Here is a 12,490-nt window from a genome sequence, read left to right as displayed (position 1 = left end):
TAAGTGCAGCAGTGGTACACTTTGGGGCTAAAGAAACTTTGGTTTAACAGTAAAACTGTGTTGTTTTTATGGAAGCTGATGTCAGGACCTGGAGCCACAGACTGGGAATATTCTAATGGACCAGAAAAAGAAAAAAACAACCTGGGACTTTGCGTTATTTATGTTTAAAGAGTGCACCAGCAGGACAACATTTCTGAGGCTTTTCCAAGTCAAGTAGACCCACCAGCAGTAAAAGGCTCAGCTCAGCCTAACACCATTCTGTCTTTCTCTTTGTCAGTTATGGGATCCCTGTTGACCTCTGAGTGTTGTCTGAGGACCAGAAATGTGTGACATAAATCTTTGCTGGTCTCTTTAAAGGAGACGTTGATTTTCTCAGTGGAGCACGGCATTGACAATTCCATCTAAGAACCTCAAGTAATGATGGAATAGTGAATACAGCTCATATTTATACAAAGAACAGGGTTTAAACTCTTAGAGCCACAAGTCTTCTTTACTGGGGTTCAAATATTCCTTATCTAATTGCTAACTCGATGTTTAGTTTTGTTCCTGGATGAACCTAATTTTTAGTGAAATGGAAGTCAATGTCTTTGTGGGTTTCTTCTTCCCTCTTCCGCCTTCTTATCACACTTATCTCTAATGCCACGTGTCTCCGCAGGAAACGCGCATAAACGTTATCATCTTATAATGATGTTTCCGAGTATTTTTAGCACGTATTATTTCCTCCACAAAATAGTATATTTCCTGAACAACTGGCTCATGTTTCGCATCTACTATTTTCCAAAATGCTTGCCAATAATAAGTGCATCATAAATAATTGCTGAGTATATGTGTGAATAAAATTGCCTTTTTAAATATTTCACTGACTAACTCTTTTCTTTAAAAAAGAAAAAATCCAGAGAGCTTAAACCTCTCCACTAGCTTTCTGGGACAGAATGTTAAGTCTTTCACATCCTACCCCGTATTCTTTCTGTAGCCATTTTCCCATAATCCCCACCATGGGCCTGATGCTCCTGCCCATCTGAATGTCTGTCTCTTCCTCAAAGAAAAGATGCTCTTCTATAACTTTGAAACGTTTTCCTATCTTTCCCATTTGTGAACTTGAATTTATCCTTCAAAATATAGGGTAAATGTCACTTCCTCTGTGATATTTTACTTGATTTTCCAGAGTTACCCTCCCATTAATTCTTAAGTGACACTTTTTAACTATCTCTACTATATCACCCATCACACTGTAAATGTGGTGTTGTGATTATTTATTTGGTACCGATCATGTATGTACATACAAAAAGCATGTCTGTATTTGTTTACCACCATACCAAACCCATTGCCATTGAGTCGATTCCAACTCATAGTGACCCTATAAGACAGAGTAGAGCCGCCCCATAGAGTTTCCAAGGAGCGCCTGGTGGATTCGAACTGCTGACATTTTTTGGTTAGCATCCCTGGCTCTTAACCACACACACACACGTGTATTTGTTTAGAAACTAACAGAAGACAGTCCTGGGTTTGAATCTTTTTTTTTTTTTTTTTAACTACTTCTGATTTTTGATCTTGGGCAAATTCCTTGCCTTTCTACAACTTCATTGTTTTCTTCTCTAATAGGGATGATGATAACCCATCGCCCATTACTGTTGAGTCGATTCTGACTTATAGCCACCTGATAGGACACTGTAGAACTGCCCCATAGGATTTCCTAGGAGCGGCTGGTGGATTTGAACTGCCGACCTTTTGGTGACCAGTCAAATGCTTAACCACTGAGCAGCCCAGTCCCCAATAGGGATGGTAGTATTTTCATAATAGGATTGTGATGAAAGTTATATAAGATACTTCATGGGAACAGTTGGCACAGTATCTGGAAGGTAGTGAAAGAAGAAGAATGAGGAGGAGGAGGGGAAAAAAATAATGATGAATACATCCTCACCGAAAGTGAATGGAGAGACTAGGAGAGCGTAGATAAAATCCAGTTAATCAAATGGCAGTTCTTATTAGGAGCCCTTACAAGATTGGGTTGTGTAGGAAGGAAAAAGAAATAGTGACGGTAAAGAGAAGTTTCCATGTTCCTGCTGGGTTCAGTCTTCCATGCTTACATATTTTTAACTAACAGATATTCAAAAGATAAAGTTGCTTTTGTTTGCTGTCGAGTCGATTCTGACTCATAGTGGCCCTACAGAACAGAGTAGAACTGCCCCATAGGATTTTCAAGGCAGTAAATCTGTGAGGAAGCCGACTGCCATGTCTTTCTCTTGCGGAGCTACTGGTGAGTTCAAACCGTCGACCTTTTGGTTAGCAGCTGAGTGCTTAACTACAGTGCCACCACGGCTAAAAAGATAAAGAATAAAAGGCGGTTAAAGTGTAAATTAGTTATTAGGTGGGAAAAATGCAAGTGATTTTTCCCTCTTTTCAAAAATTTTAATTAAAAAAACCGTTTAAAAATATTGCTCTGTGAGGTGTGCTTCATCGGACAGCATGCCTTCATTGAGGGCAAGACATCAAAGCAGCTTTGCTAAGACATTGTTAAGAGTGGGAAAAGCTTACAGTAGCTTGATATGGGATGATGTTTCTAGATTGCCACAGGATATTGTCACAGCCGTTACGGGCATGCTGCAGAGAGGAAGGGAGGCATGGGGCTTTCCAGGAGCCAACTTTCATTCATCCAAAAAAAAAAAAAAAAAAACCCAGAAAATTCTGACTCAATTGTTACACCTACATCAAAGCCATTAAAAACAAAAAGAGGTCTCAGAGCAACTTTTACCTGGATTATTAAGGGGATTTTGGTGTGAGGGTTGGGAGTGGGCTGCAGGGTTCATACCAGGGAAGGGTGAAGGGGAAAGAGAAGATTCTTCTTTAAACTTTGGAATATTCGTTATCCCCAAATAAGTGGGGCACAGTCAGATGGGGGCTAGGAGTCTCCGGCTGTAGCTACAGGTACATTCTTGGATCTCAGGTCTCCTTTTGCTACTAATAAAAAAACAAAAAACAAAAACAAACCCTGTGGAGCTCTCACTTTGGCAGCACGTGTACTAAAATTGGAACAATACAGAGAAGGTTAGCATGGCCCCTGCGCAAGGATGACCTGCAAATTCATGAAGTGCTAACATATTTTTCGAGAAGGGGAGAGTGTTGACACGTTGTGGGTTTGCCAACCAACGTCACGAAACAATATGTGTACTGATTGTTTAACGAGAAACGAATTTGCTGTGTAACAACGATTGTGAGGATGGCGCAGGACCGGGCAGTTTTTTGTTCTGTTGTACATAGGCTCGGTATGAGTCGAAATCAGCTTGACAGCACCTAACAACAACAACAACAAATTTGCTCTGTAAACCTTCGTCTAAAGCACAATAATAATAAGAATAAAAACCCGGGGGAAAAGGTGTGGTATAATTCCTTCACAGACAGCCACTCCCATGCTTGTATATTTGTTGTCACTGTGTAAAGCATTTTTATTTCTCAGAAGATTCTGACGACAGGACATTAACCACAAGCACACATACACACAAGTATGCATGTGCACACACACACACACTTATATGTATTTGTGTGTGTGTATTTTTATACAAGATGAATGGAAATTTCTTCCATATCCTCTCTCCTGCCCCAGTTCTGTAGTGAACAAGCGCTAGTAGTGCCAATGATTCCAAAACGTAAATATCATTAAGTCATTTTTATGTAAAAGGAACGGGAGAATGGAAAAATGACTGAGGGACAAGTGGTTTAAAGAATCCCTTAGTGGCCCTAAGTTACCCGCTTACTTCAAGAAGTATCACAACTGCTAAAAAGAAAGTCCTTGAGCTGAAATTAGGTTCAGTTTACAAAGTATAACTCCGAATAAAAATGAATCAAATTACCAACTTAATTAAAAAGGTGTTATATAAACATATGGGCACGTAACCTCTATATATGCACCAGGCATGTAGCAACTTTCTGCATATGTTCCTTGCAAGGCAGAGGCATTTATTTGGTCATCTTTCACCTCAGAATGCTCAACAAAGTGATTTTCACATAGTAGGTGTTCAGTAGGGTTTGCTTTTTGTTGCTGTTTCTTTTCAAGTCCATGTGCTGTGACCAGAGTACATATACATGCTCACATATGCACAGTTACGGATGTCATTGTAAAAATGAATAATTCCCCTTCAGAGATCTTTCAGTTTCCAAAGTATATGCCAAAATGGGTGGGCTCTGAGAATCCTGGGGAACCAAGGGTCGGAAAAGGTCCATTTTCCATCCCCTGTCATAGCTCCCCAATGTTATTATTATTTACTGAAGGCCAGTGATTTGCTTGGCACTGCAAAGCTCCCAGGGGAAATCTCAGTCTCTGCCCAGGGGGGATTGAAGAACAAGGCTTTTAAGACATAAAAGACAAGTAAAAACTGGCAAGAGTGAGGAGCCATCTAAGCCTATGGCTTAAAATACCATTAAAATAATCATTAAAACCAGGCGCCTAACACACCCCTTGAGCCAAAAATGGAGGAAAATGTAATATTTTTCACCCTGTATCCACAGGCTCCTTTTGCAGTTGGTAGGCCGCAGAGAAGGGAGTGATCAATTCTGTCCTAGATGTTCTAGGAGACAGTTGCATTGTTGTTGTGAATGTTGTGAGTGTACACCATGTACGTCTACTCCTTGGCCAACACTTTTACCCACAGTTTCATGGTTTATATTGGGATACATACAACAGTATGGTACATGGTTAGAATACTTTCAACATGCAAAGAAGCATTTTCTGGGTTACCTAGGAGATATTTGTAAAGACTAACAACTTACCTAAAAATATTGAAGCCTAGGCTGACATACCATAATATGGACCATGGATGACTTTTGATCTTCCAAAGAAAGACATATCCTTCAAATGCTAATTCCTCAAATAAGAAAAGCATTTAAAGTGCCTTTTGAAAAGACATCAGAGTGTGTCATAGGCTCAAGAATGGACTCCAAAGAAAATTCACTTTATGATCCCCAGAGCATGGGAATATGTTACCCTAACGTGGCAAGAGTGTCTTTACAGATACGATTAAATTAAGGATATTGAAATGGGGAGAATCGCTTGTATCATCCAGGTGGGTCCAATATAATCATAAGGGTCCTTCTAAAGGGAGTCAGGAGGATCAGAGCCAGAGTAGGGGATGTAATCATGGATGAGTGATATGAGGAACGTGCTATGAGCAAAGGAATGCAGGTGACCTCTAGAACCTGAAAAAGACAGGGGAATGGATTCTCCCCTCGAGCCTCCAGAAGGAGCACAGCCCTGGTGATATCTCAATTTTAGGACTTCTGACCTCCAGAAATATAAAACAAAATATTTATGTTGTTTTAAGTCACAAAATTGGTGGTAATTTGTTACAAAGCAATAGGAAACTAGTAGAAAGTGAAATAAAAAATCATCTATCTTAGTTTCCTAGGGTGGAAGAAGCCTTACTCAAAAGAGAATGTACTGTAAGATTTTAATCATGTAAAACTCTAGAAAGGACAAATTTCATCAGTGGTTGCCTATGGCCAGAGGGTAGGGGATTAGAATTGACTGGAAAAGTGCATAATTTGGGGAGGTAATAAAATTGTTCTATATCTTGGTTGTAGAGCTGGTTACACAAGTAATTACATGTTTTTCAAAAATTATCAATCTGTACACTTGAAATGAGAGCAATTTATTTTATGTAAATTATACCTCTACAAAATTGGTAATTGTTTTTTCTCCCCCACCCATCATGGATTGAATTGTATCCCCCCAAAATATCTGTCAACTTGGCTAGGTCATGATTCCCAGTATTGTGTGATTGTCCACCATTTTGTCATCTGATGTGATTTTCCTGTGGGTTGTAAGTCCTATCTCTATAATGTTAATGAGATGAGATTATTGGTAGTTATGTTGATGAGACTGCAAAATTAGATAGTGCTTTAAGCCAATTTCTTTTGCGATATAAAAGAAAGAAACAAGCACAGAGACATGGGGACCTCATACCACCAAGAAACAAGAATCAGACTAGCGCATCCTTTGGACCTGGGGTTTCTGAGCAAAGAAGCTCCTAGACCAGGAGAAGATTGATGACAAGTACCTTCCTCCAGAGCCAACAGAGAGAGAAAGACTTCCTCCGGAGCTGGTGCCCTGAATTCAGACTTCTAGTCTACTAAACTGTGAGAGAATAAACTTTTGTTTGCTAAAGCCGTCTACTTGTGGTATTTCTGTTATACCAGCACTAGATAACTAAGACACCCTCCAAACCAAAATACATAAATAAACCCCACCAACTACCTACCTCCTTCTCCACTAGTACTTTTATTCAACACCTGTTTGGCCTAACCCTTTCTTTTCTTGAGTGAATTCCTTCCCACATGGTGTCTGTCTTAGTCATCTAGTGCTGCTATAACAGAAATACCACAAGTGGATGGCTTTCACAAAGAGAAATTTATTCTCTCACAATCCAGTAGGTTACCAGTCCAAATTCAGGCTGTCAGCTCCAGGGAAATGCTTTCTCTGTCGGCTCTGGAGTAAGGTCTATGTCATCAATCTTCCCTTGGTTTAAGAGCATCTCAGCACAGGAACCTCAGGTCCAAAGGACGCGCTCTGCTCCCTGCGCTGCTTTCTTGGTGGTATGAGGTCTCCATTCTCTGTTTGCTTGCCTTTCCTTTCATCTCTTGTAAGACAAAAGGTGGTGCAGACCACACCCTAGGGAAACTCCCTTTACATTGGATCAGAGATGTGACCTTAGTAAGGGTGTTATACAATCCCACCCCAATCCTCTTTAACATAAAATTACAATCACAAAATGGAGGACAACCACACAATACTGGGAATCATGGCCCAGCCAAATTCATACACACATTTTTTGGGGGGGACATAATTCAATCCATGACTGTGTCTAAACAATTCAAAGAAATGGAACCCTCAGTGCAGGGGTACTTCATGAGCCCTACATGTATGTTCAGCCCTGTAAGATTTTACAGATATTATCTAATTCTCTTCCGTCTGCTTGCCTTCTATTGAGGTATCCGAACTTTGCAGAATAGTGACTAAAAGCTGATGACAATATGTAAGTATTTAAAGAATGACAGAAACAGGAAACACCAAATGGCTGGGGAAAGTCATCATCCATCCTTCCAGTGATGAGTGAATTCCAGGGAGCAAGAAGCAATATGTGGCTACATCAAAGTGACCCTGGATGCTTTTGAAGGAGGTTATTTCTGTTTGCTCAAAGATGTTATGAAATGCTATACTCAGTGATAACAGTTATGGCTCTTCCACCCCCTCATTGGTATAGAATTACAACACAAGGGGATGACAATCAAATATTATTAGAGCCTGTGGTTTCCATGGTTAGAATGCATATCTTTACGACTTTAAAAAGACTGATAGTGGGTGGCATTGCTAAAGAGTTCACTAAGAAATGGTAACCAGAGCCTTGAACAAATAAATGGCCATTCTATCAGGATGTTTGAAGTCAAATGTAGTTAGAACATTGTACCATCGTACAACTATTTGGCGTTCCCAGATCTTCACTAATTTTTTTAGACACATTTCTCTGAATCACTGTTTATACCTGGAGTTGAAGCAGAAGGCAAATAGCGCATCAATGAAATAAATCTTTTCTTCAGTTAGTGTATACACTTCTTGATTGTTTCTATAAACTGAGGAAAATCATGTGGATATTCTCAAAATGGTAGAATATAAAAGTCATTTCTCTCTTAGCTTGATCCCCCCCACACCCATGGCTCATTTACTTTCCTCTCTCTGGTGTCATTTCCTAAACGGACACTGGCTGTCTGGGTAGCAGACGAAAACATTAGGCAAAAAAGGCAGATCATCTGAGACTAAAAATTTTCAAAGGAAAATGTCAAAAGGGGGCAATAAGTGTATGAATCATGGAGCGATGACTATCTGAGTATCTCTGGGGGCAGAAACATCTAAGCAGCATTAAAACATGTTATCTTGATTCCTGCTGGTAACTTGAGCCAGCTTCAAAGCTTTCTTTGGCTGATAGTGCCAAGAGGACCCACAGTCAGAAAGCAGTAGTTAAGGAATAAGTTATAAGAAGATTCAATTGGCCAAAATGGAGGCCAGCTGCTGAGTCACACTAGAAAATGAAATTGGACCACTCATCTGCTTATGTGGTTAATAATGTGTTTGAATTGGATATCTGATTTTTAAAGTCCAAACAGAGTGACATCAGAGAGAAAAAGCAATCTCAGAATATGACAGACATCACGTTCCAATTCCCTTTTCTGGATGTATTTTAATTATGCGATATGATTTTCTGGACATTTTTTAACACTGTGACAATTCATCTGTTTTCTCAGAGTGTTATTTAGCTATAGATATTTTTCTTCTGTCATAAAAATAGCCATTGTCTCCAGATGTGTGTCTTAACTGTGTTGATAGTGCTCGCAATGCTATCTATGCCAGTGCTTCATAAAGGGGAATTGAGACTGAAGGTCACAATATAATAAAGTCATTTTCTTAGTCACTCCTGAATGGAACTTGAAAGGAACAGGTGCACAGTCTGGGAGGGAGAGTGAGTTGATAGGGTAACAGACCTGTATTTTTCTTCTCTTTCCCTTTTTCTTTTCTATTGTTCCCTTTCCTTTTCCTTTATCTTTTATTTTCGTTTCCATTTCCCCCTCAGTGGGTTCAAACTAAAAAAAAGAAACCGTTTGATGCAGATGCATCTTACTCTAAGAAAAAGACAAACTCACACCAACTATGAAGAACCAGAATGACATAAACAACTGATAAAAAGAGACTTTCTGCACAGTGTCTTTCCCTCTTCCTTGGTGCACATACATCTGGGAACCTGAGACACTATCCTGAGGTTAAGAAAGTAAACAGCTGTCTGCCATTGATAACAATCTCCACGAACTTTCAGAGCTGGGTGGTGACTGGCCAGTGGCTCTATTCTTATCGGGACGCCATTATAAACTCTCACCTGGGTAAGCACTCCAGCCTGCCCTAGCAATTTTCATCTGGCATCAATTGTGGCCATAAAACAAGCCCATGAGTAATGTAACAGCCCAGGTGTCTACAATTTCCAACTTCTCAACCAACTGAAAGTATGCAAACACTTTCAAATCAAGATTCCCTATCTCAACTTAAAGGAGAGTGAAGAGAATTCTAAGAGTTGTAGCCCAGTCCTGGACATGTTTATGGTTAAGGGAGACACTCTGACTCATTTCCCAGCAAGTCAGCAAACACTGTGAGTGATCAAACTGGACTGACATACGCGAGGAGTGTAAAAGCAACTGGACTGATACCAGCAATGCAGGTTGCATAACCAGCAAATGCCTGATCTTGAAAGAGATTGTCCTGACTTGTGAATGTGTTCTTCATTCAACAGCTAGGAGAGTATGTTGGTGGTACCCAGACCTGAAAGCCTCAGATGTCTAAAGAGTTGATGATAGGGTAGCTGACATTGAGCTTAATCTCTATCATACAGGAAAATCAGTTGTGATCAAAAACATTTCTAGTTGGCTAATATTTTTGTCCTGGATTTTAAGGCATGCAGGGATGCTACGGTTTGTACAGAAGGGACAAGTCCCTGGAGAAGGACATCATGCTTGGTGGACTAGAAGGTCAATGAAAAAGAGGAAGACCCTCAACGAGATGGATTGACACAGTGGCTGCAACGATGGCTTTTCCTCTATAACAGCAGAGTTGAGTCTTTGTAACAGAGACCAGATGGCCCACGAAGCCAAAAATATTTACTATTTAGTCATTTAGAGAACAAGAAATCACACAGTATGTAATCTATTGAGTTTGGCTTTTATTCAGCATAGCTTTTGAAATCCATTAATGCTGTTTGTAAGAGTAATTTGGCCTTTTTATTGCTGACTACTATTCCATTGTATGAATATAACAAAATTAATTTATTCATTCACATGTTGATGCATATTTGGGTCATTTGCAGTTTAGGGCGGTTATGAATTAAGCTGTTGTAAACATTCTTGTACATATGTTTGTGGCTATATGTTTTCGTTTTTCCTGGGGAAATACCTAGGAGTGGAATTGCTAGATCATATGGTAAGAGTATCACATGGTAACTTTATAAGAAACTACTGTTAATGAGCATTCCAGATGCACGTTTTTTCCATTCCACATATTGCCAAAATTATTAAATTATGTATTCTTATGGGATTAAAATGACAAGCATTTCTAAGCAGAAACACATATTCTAACTTTGGTCAATTTGTTTGCGTTATTTGTTTTTCTGTTTATTAGTAATGTTTACATTTCTACCTTCTTTACTTTGTTTTCAGATGATGACATTGACTTTGGATTCTATTAAGTAATTGTATGTCTTTTGTAGGTGACTAAAATATATGGTATTATTCAACTTAGATGAGGATGAAATAGAACAGGGTCAGCACAGATTTTCTGAAAAGGGTCAAATAGTTTAGGCTTTGCAAGCCTCTATATGGTCTCTGGGGTAGGTGCTGGTGGCACAGTGGTTAAAAGCTAGGCTGTTAACCAAAAGGTCAGCAGTTCAAATCCACCAGCTGCTCCTCGGAAACCCTTGGGGCAGTTCTACTCTGTCCTATAGGGTCGCTGTGAGTCAGAATTGACTTGAGGTCTGTGGGTTTAACGGATTTATATGGTCTCTAAACAAGAAGCCCTGGTGGTGCAGAGGTTAAGTGCACAGCTATTAACCCACCAGCGCTCCGTGGGAGAAAGATGTCACAATCTACATCCATAAAGAGTACAGCATTGGAAAACATGTGGGGCAGTTCTACTCTGTCCTATTGGGTCGCTAGGAATCGGAATCGACTCAATGACACTGGGTTTGGTTTTTAACAGGTACGTGGTCTCTACTGTATATTCTTTTCCTCCTCCTCCTTGCCCTTCTTCTCTTTCACCTTCTTCTTTTATAACCCTAAGAATTTAAAAACTTTTCTTAGCTTATGGGCCATACAAAAATAAGCCATAGGTCAGTTTGAGCCACAGACTTGTTGCTGGCCAATTCCTGTGATAGAATATACTGGGATTTTCGTTGTTGGTGGTTTCATAATTTAACAAAGCTCAGTGTTTTCCACTTCTTTTCTGAAAAATATCGACTAAGCACAAGTCAATTTGACATAGTAAGGAATAGATAGCTTTTACGGAAATATTCTAAGACATAGCGTACACTCTTTTAGGTGGGCTACAGCTTGAGTGGTGTGCTTGAGCTAGCTCCTACCAGCTCAGAGAGCTGACGGTTAAATATTCATTAATTTTGCAAGGTGATGTTTAACCTTCCATACCTTGAAATAGACCAGAGTGGGAGTATTTACACTATGCAAATCAGCTTTTTTTTCTAGAGAGTGGATTGGTAGAACATGACTGGCAACAACCTCGTGAATGACTTGATGGTACATAGACTAATAAAAATTAAATCCACTAATAATGTTCCCTAGATACTCCGGGAGACAAGTTGTCATCCTTTCTCATGGTAATCTAGAAAACTCATATTTTTCTCTTTCTGTAATCTAACTCAAAACTTAGAAATTCTGGCCATAAATTTAAAAGTCCACTAAGTTTCTATAACCCTCACCCAGAAGGTAAAAGATATTATAAATTACTTGGCTATCTGAATTGCTGAGCGTTCCTACTCTTATTTTTTCCTTTGCTATGCAAATTGAATTCTAATTTCTCCTTGGCTATAATTATAATAATAAAGTCTCCCGCATTTTTAGAGTTTAACGTTTGCTCTTGCTGTGTTTATGACAATTTTAGATGACAGTTGGTCTGATTTTGACTTTCGTAAATTGATTTGGATTATTATATAGCTCACGTGTCAGCTGTAGGCCAAATCTTGCCTCCAATCAGTTTTTATACTGTCCTATCCCAAGCTAAGAGTGATTGTTACATTTTTTGTGGGTTATAAATAGTTATCGGGAGGGATCAGTCCCTGGAGAAGGACATCATGCTTGGTAAGGTGGAGGATCAGCGAAAAAGAGGAAGAGCCTTGACAAAATGGATTGACACAGTGGCTGCAACAATGGACTCAAACATAGCAACAATTGTGAGGATGGTGCAGGACCCGGCAGTGTTTCATTCTGTCGTACACAGGGTCTCGATGAGTCAGAATCAATTCAGAGGCACCTAACAACAAAAAAAAGAATATATGACAGGGACCATATGGCCCAAAAAGCCTAAAATATTTACTATCTGGCCCTTTAGAGAAAAAGTGTGTCATCCCCTGGTATAGATCATCAGCACAGCATTAATATTCCATAACCTACTTAATATTTTGGACATTATGATATAGAACATAGGATAAATGTGTACCCTGTTTATTCCCTTTTATATAATGACAAAGAAATAAGTGTATAGGAAAATTTAGCAATGAGTTTAATGGAAATTTCCTTGGTTTTTGGTCTTCAGACCTACCGTTCCCTCAACCTCCCACATTTTTATAGGTGAGAATATGCATTTAAAAACAGGCAAAATTGAATGAAGCAGAGAGTAATCAACTCTTCCTGTCTATCACTTTCCTTACTATCAGTCTGTGCTCAAATATTGGTAAGT

General features: G+C 39.3%; 1 non-coding gene across 1 annotated transcript; it reads left to right on the top strand.

The window, feature by feature from the left end:
• Nucleotides 1–2,994: 2,994 nt before the first annotated feature.
• LOC111820192 (U6 spliceosomal RNA) lies at nt 2,995–3,103 on the top strand. Its single transcript, XR_002823735.1, has one exon. It is a non-coding gene; the product is annotated as a U6 spliceosomal RNA (small nuclear RNA).
• The last annotated feature ends 9,387 nt before the right edge of the window (nt 3,104–12,490 follow it).

The sequence above is a fragment of the Trichechus manatus genome, unplaced genomic scaffold, assembly GCF_000243295.1.
Source record: "Trichechus manatus latirostris isolate Lorelei unplaced genomic scaffold, TriManLat1.0 scaffold00028, whole genome shotgun sequence".
In the NCBI taxonomy this organism is placed as follows: domain Eukaryota; kingdom Metazoa; phylum Chordata; class Mammalia; order Sirenia; family Trichechidae; genus Trichechus; species Trichechus manatus.
Note: the sequence above shows the minus strand (reverse complement) of the source record. Positions and strands in the feature narration are given on the sequence as shown.